Raw genomic sequence first — 6,008 nt, 5'->3', positions numbered from 1 at the left:
AATTTTGGAGCCAGCTACTTTAACTTCCAGACATTTAAGATTATATTTCATCATTCTTAAAATGCGTCCCTCCAAAAATCATATGAAAGCACTGTTGCCACACTCCAAAGACTATTTCCATGAATGCAGATTCAGAACCAGGAAGCCTTCGTCTTTTGGCAGCCTTCGAGTCTCTTCCCTTCTGGCCGGTAATGCCGTAGAGACTACAAGGGACACATTCTTGGGTGGATCATTCTTTAGAGGACCCAACTCACCAAGGACAGGAGAAAGTTGTCCCCAGGCAAGCAGCCCAGCCCAGGGCCATGTCCCTCCTTAGGCCACACGGGGGCGCCAGAGCGCCACAGTCCGCGCGGGGCCCGGGGCCGCTGTATTGACTGCTCGGTGTGGGCGGAGCGAAGGGCGCCCAGGCCGGTGTGGCGGGCAGGAAATGCGGGTGCGCGCCTGCGCATAGGTCGGGTCGGAGGAGTCACAGCTTTCGCTTCTGCTTGAGTCAGTCCTCACGGTGACGCCTTTCCCCAGCTTTTCCGAGTAGGCTCGTGCCCAGGGCAGGAGGCAGAGTGCGGGAGTGGGGAGGGGGCGGAGCGCAGAGCGCCTGCGGGGGCGCCAGGGCAAGGAGTGGGGATCCGTGGGGAAGGGGATACGGGAGGAGGCGTGGGTGGGCGACAAGGCTGCGTGGAGGGGAGGGGCGCGGGGGCGGGAGACGGAGGGGATCTGTCCTGGGAGAGCCTGGTTTTCTCTTCGCCTGGCCCGGGGCACGCCGGCGACCGCGTGTGTCTGCCCCGTGGCAGTACTTTCGGGGGCCGCCTGTTCTCCCCCTCAGCCTGCCCTCATTGGCGGCCCCGCTTTCAGAGCGGCGTTTCTCACCCGCGTGGCTTCGGGCGCCTCTCACCCGGCGCCTCTGCCAGAGGGGACCGCCTCCCGCCGCGTCGGGCATCCGTCTCTTTCACCCCTTCACTCTCCAAGGAGAAACTGAACACGTTTTCCAGCCTAACTCGGCAGGGTAAACCAGAATATTCCCCGTCTAAGCAGTTCCGGGGAGTTTTAACAACTTCCTGGTAAACTCGTCTACAGAACTCACTGTATACTGTGTAAATGTCGTCTGTGTGTGGAGCAACAGTTTTATTGTGCCGTGCAATCATCAACAAGAGATTGTAGTCCAGGGAGATGAAAATCCCTTATTTGGCATTCAGGCGTTGATCAAGGCCGTGCAACCCTCGCTGAAAGGATTTAGCTTCATCTCCGTCATTCTCAGCCGGGGTGAAGGGGTGTAGTCTGACATTTGGAAGCTTAAGAACCAAGTCTGCTGCCGTCCAATTCTTTTTTAAAGCCTTCCATCATGTGTGTACTTTGCTTGAATGATTATTTTAAAGTACATGTCCTATTTTTGCCAATCTGACAGCTGTTTCCATAGAAACTAGAGAAGAAATAGTCATTTTCAGCAGGAGTTGTTAAAACTGTCTTCCAGGCTTCAGCAATGAGTGCCAGTGAGTGCTGCACTTGCTCATTCTGAGATGGTACTTAAAGAATTAAGGATCTGAAATGTCCTTAGAGGCTAACAATCCAAATTGTTTAATTTTCTCACATCATTAATTTTGTAATCCTAGAAGTCTGCCAGCTATGTTTGTTGACCCGCCACAGCTCTTTGAAGAGAATGTGTCAGCCCTGATTTTTTTTTTCTTATGTGCTCCGTAGTCTAGTGATTGGCTCGTTGAAAATGCATGAATAGATTTCTTCCCTCATTCTTTACCCTTTCTTCAGGATAACCCGGGGATTACAAAATATCAGGCACAGTTTCTATTCAAAATGACACTTGCTTGTCAGTGATAGAAATGATAATGGTTTTAATTATATACGTGTAGTGTTGGGGCTTTTGCTTATACCTTCTGTGTCAGTAGGATTCTTTTTTAAAATTTTTACACAAGTCATGAGAAAGAAGGAGTTTGTCATGAGCAGAGCTAAGCAGTGTGAGTAGATGTGCATAGACATAGAGATGAGAGCTTTCTTTTTCGGGGGGTGTAAGTAAATCAGGGAGGTTAGAATTTAGGAATGGGTGAAGGAGGGTTGGGGAAGGTGCCTGGAGAAGTAGTAGGAGGGCCTGGTTCACCATATGAAGGAGTTTATGAAAGCCATGGAAAACCAATGGAAGTCCAGGCTTGGTGGCTCATGACTGTAATCCCAGAACTTCGCAATGCAGTAGGATCGGTTGAGCCCAGGAGTTAAAAATCAGCCTGGGCAACATAGTGACACGCCGTGTCTACCGAAAAAAATTTGAAAATTAACTGGGTTGGCTGGGTGCGGTGGCTCAGGCCTATAATCCCAACACCTTGGGAGACTGAGGTGAGCAGATCACTTGAGGCCAGGAGTTCGAGACCAGCCTGGGCAACTTGGCAAAACCCCATCTCTACTAAAAATACAAAAATTAGCCAGGTGTGGTGGCGCATGCTTGTAATCCTAGCTCCTGAGGAGACTGAGGCACGAAAATTGCTTGAACCCAAGAGGCGAGGTTGCAGTGAGTCGAGGTGGCACTGCTACACTCCAGCCTGGGCGACGACAAAGTGAGACCCTCTCACACAACGGAAAGAAAAGAAAAACAATGGAAATTACAGAAATAGTTGCCCGAGTGGAGCCTTAAAAAAGTAATAATACATTCTGTAGAAATGTGAACTGCACAGAAATATATAAGGTGAAAATACTAATAATTCCTCTTAACCACCATCCTGCCATTCAAAGTAATTGTGAATAGTTTGGTGTATCTTTTTTCAGATTTATTTTTGTATGTACTAGCATATGTTCTCATTATGATTTTTGCAAACTGGGGAGGGATTTTTAAATCTATTTTGTTCTCTGCAGTATCTCTAGCATTCATAATGGTGCCTAGCATTTAGTGGGCACTCATTAAGCATTTTCAGAATGAATGAATAATAATACAGTTCAGAGGTCAAAAATACAAAAAAATCTGAATGTTTGGTTAAGGGCGTTAAAATTTTTTAAGTTCATTGCCAACATTTAAAAATTGATAAATTTCACATAAAATCTGAAATTCTGGCTTTACTTGAAAGTTTTGAATCATTTGGCCACAGCAAGTTCAAATTCCATCATACTGTTTGCACTTCCTTTAGATGGGCATGAATCTGCATTCACATCAATATTGCTTTACTGATATTCACTTGCCTCGACCCTCCAAACCTGTGCTGTGCGATACAGTAGACACTAGCCACGTATGGCCATTTAACTTAGTTAAAAATTTCATTCCTCAGGTGCACCAGTCACATTTCAAATGCTCAGTAGCCACATGTAGGGGCTACCTTATTGGACAGTGCAGACATGAACATTTTTATCATTGCAGAAAGGTCTGTTTTATGGTGCTTCTTTAAACGTTTGAGTTTGCCACCTCTGTTATACAGAAGTTTTTAGGTAGCATTTATTATTGTTTTTAAACTTGTGTAACCCTTTGCCAGAGATTGCTATCTTTTAAATATTTACAGATCACCGTGTTATCTTTTAAATGATTACATGGTATTTACCAGGGTAGGACTGTATGTAAATTGTGGGGGTAGGATTCTGTTGCTGGGGTTTGCATTTTAGAAATAGTACTTTAGCTGCAGTTTGGGGTCAAACTGGAGTGGGAGGGGTTGGTGGTGAAATAAGGCAGGGAGATTAGGTGTGTAGTGATCAACACCGTAAGACCACAGAGCCCAGGAAAGGCTAGAATGAGATAAGGAGGTGGAATTGGCATGGCTGATTTAATGTGGGCTGAGATATTTTGGATGCTAAAGTTGCTGTAGTGATAATCCAGTATTTCTGGAACTGATTAAATGTTGAAAATTGGTAAATTTGGCTTTGCAAAGTGTAGGAGGAACCCTCAGCTAGTTCCAGTAAACAACATGTATAATATTAAAATGCTGTCGATTTACAAAAACAAATGTGCAACTGTTTTATACCATGTAAATGTCTTAGAGATCATTTATTTGTAGAATACAGGAACTCATTGAAGAAAGGGAATTATTTTGGGGATAAAGTAAAAGCTCACGAAGCTCAATTAAGTGTAGGAACTACAATGGTTTCATGGGAAACAGGGAGGTCTTATTCTCTCGTGTTCACTCTGGCTTCGTGGTCTCTCACTTATCTTCTGTCTGCACTTGTATTCCATTGTCTCTTCTGTGAATCCATTTTTTTTTTTTAAAAAGCGTTTTGTTTGTAGTTCTTGCTTACATATTGCTTTGTTTGGCCATAGCACCTGCTGTAGACCCAACTTACACATGCCCTTATATTCCTGTGCGGGATACTGTTTTATGTAAAATCTTTTTAGTGTCAAATGCCTACTCCTAGTTCTGTAGCTAATGGTAGGGGTTGCTAGGGATGAATGTGGCCAACTAGGCCCATCCCCTAAACTGAGGCTGTGAGAGCACATTTGGAAAAGAAGTTGTGCTTGGGCAAGTGTCTGAAGCTTATCTACTACAGTAAATCATCAGATTTGAGGTCAAGGAAAGAAAGTGGGCTTGTGTTGTTTTTGCAGTTTGACTTCTAGAAGACTTTACATTTAAACCTTAATACACTTTCCCATTGAAAACAGTTCTTTCCATTGTTTTTTCTCTTTCTGATCTGTCTAAATGGCGTGGAAAATAATTGCTGCCTTCCCGAGCTCTTCAGCTACTCATGGATGTCTTTTTAAAAATGCATACAGTATGTATTTTTAATAACTGAATTTTATTATCCCCTAATAGTCTTACTTAGGTTCAATTTTGTCTCCTCAACTAGATTATAACCTCCGTGAGAGCAGGACTATATTCTGTGCTGCATAACTCACATGCCCCCTAGCCACTGAACACCTTACTAGCTACTCCAATATGAATTTTGAAATGATTTCTAGGCTTAAATTATTTTACCACTTTTCAGCTTGGTTCAAAAAAGAACAACAAAGTATCTTGTTAATAATGTCAAACTATTATATATCAGCCTAGACTTTACTAATTTAAAATTGATAGTATTTCAAAAAGGGTTAACTCAAAGTTAATGTTTTACTTAGCATGCCCTTTATTAACATTATACATTAACAGTGCAAGGAAGGGCAGGGTGTATGAATTACATAGAAAATAAATTTGAATAATTTTCAAATAGTTTGATATAGATATAATACTATTTATTAAAACTGGTAGTCCTGAAGCATCTTTCTAGATAGTATCGTATTAGCTTAGGTTGAGTTTTACATGTTTTTCCCCCCGACTTTTATATGAAGGTGTTGAAACATGGAGAAAAATTGAGGAAAAATTTAAGGAACACATATGTAACTATCACTGAGATACAATGATTGCTGATATCTTATGTATTGATTTTATGTCCTTTGTGTGTGTACATTTGCTGTACAATTTGAAAGTGAGTTTTATTTATCATGAACAGATCCTTCAGCAAGTATCTCAGGAATAAAATAGCCACATAACCACAATATTATCACCTAAGAAAATAATAATTACCTAAAACAACTTGAAATTCAATTCATATTTAGATTCCCTCAATCTGGGTTTTTTGTTTGTTTCTAGTTGTTGATTTTTTTTTTTTTTAAAGACAGGTTCTCATTGTGTTGCCCAGGCTGGAGTGTAGTGGCACAATTTTGGCTCACTGCAGTCTCCACCTCCCAGGTTCAAGTGATTCTCCTTCCTCAGCCTCCCAATTATAGCTGGGTTTACAGGCAAGCGCTACTCTTTGTAATCCCTTCCCCTGGCCCTTTTTCCTACCACTCTTCAAGCAGTCACTGATCTCTCTGTCACTATGGATTAGTTTGCATTTTTTGCAGTTTATGTTGTAGAGATGGAATCAGAGTCTGTACTTTTTTGTGTGTTTTTCGTTTTGTTTTGTTTTTTTTTTTTTTTTTTTTTGAGACAGAGTCTCTCACTCTGTTGCCCAGGCTGGAGTGCAGTGGTGACATCTCAGCTCACTGCAACCTCCGCCTCCCAGGTTCAAGCAGTTCTCCTGCTTCAGCCTCCCAAGTAGCTGGGATTATAGGCAAGTGC

General features: G+C 42.6%; 1 protein-coding gene across 5 annotated transcripts in view; it reads left to right on the top strand.

The window, feature by feature from the left end:
* The first annotated feature begins 400 nt into the window (after window positions 1-400).
* The window catches only part of OMA1 (OMA1 zinc metallopeptidase), a 69,491-nt gene continuing 63,883 nt past the window's right edge, over window positions 401-6,008 (top strand). For 2 of the 5 annotated variants that reach the window (XM_033225051.1, XM_033225048.1), the window contains exon 1: window positions 438-528. The gene's annotated coding sequence lies outside the window, so the exon portion shown is untranslated. Of the gene's footprint in view, window positions 529-6,008 lie in introns of all 5 variants that reach the window. The other 3 variants (XM_033225049.1, XM_033225053.1, XM_033225050.1) reach the window with 3 other exon arrangements.

Source organism: Trachypithecus francoisi, unplaced genomic scaffold, assembly GCF_009764315.1.
Source record: "Trachypithecus francoisi isolate TF-2019V2 unplaced genomic scaffold, Tfra_2.0 Lachesis_group12, whole genome shotgun sequence".
NCBI lineage: Eukaryota > Metazoa > Chordata > Mammalia > Primates > Cercopithecidae > Trachypithecus > Trachypithecus francoisi.
The sequence above is the reverse complement of the archived record's forward strand: the minus strand, read 5'-3'. Positions and strand labels throughout refer to the sequence as shown.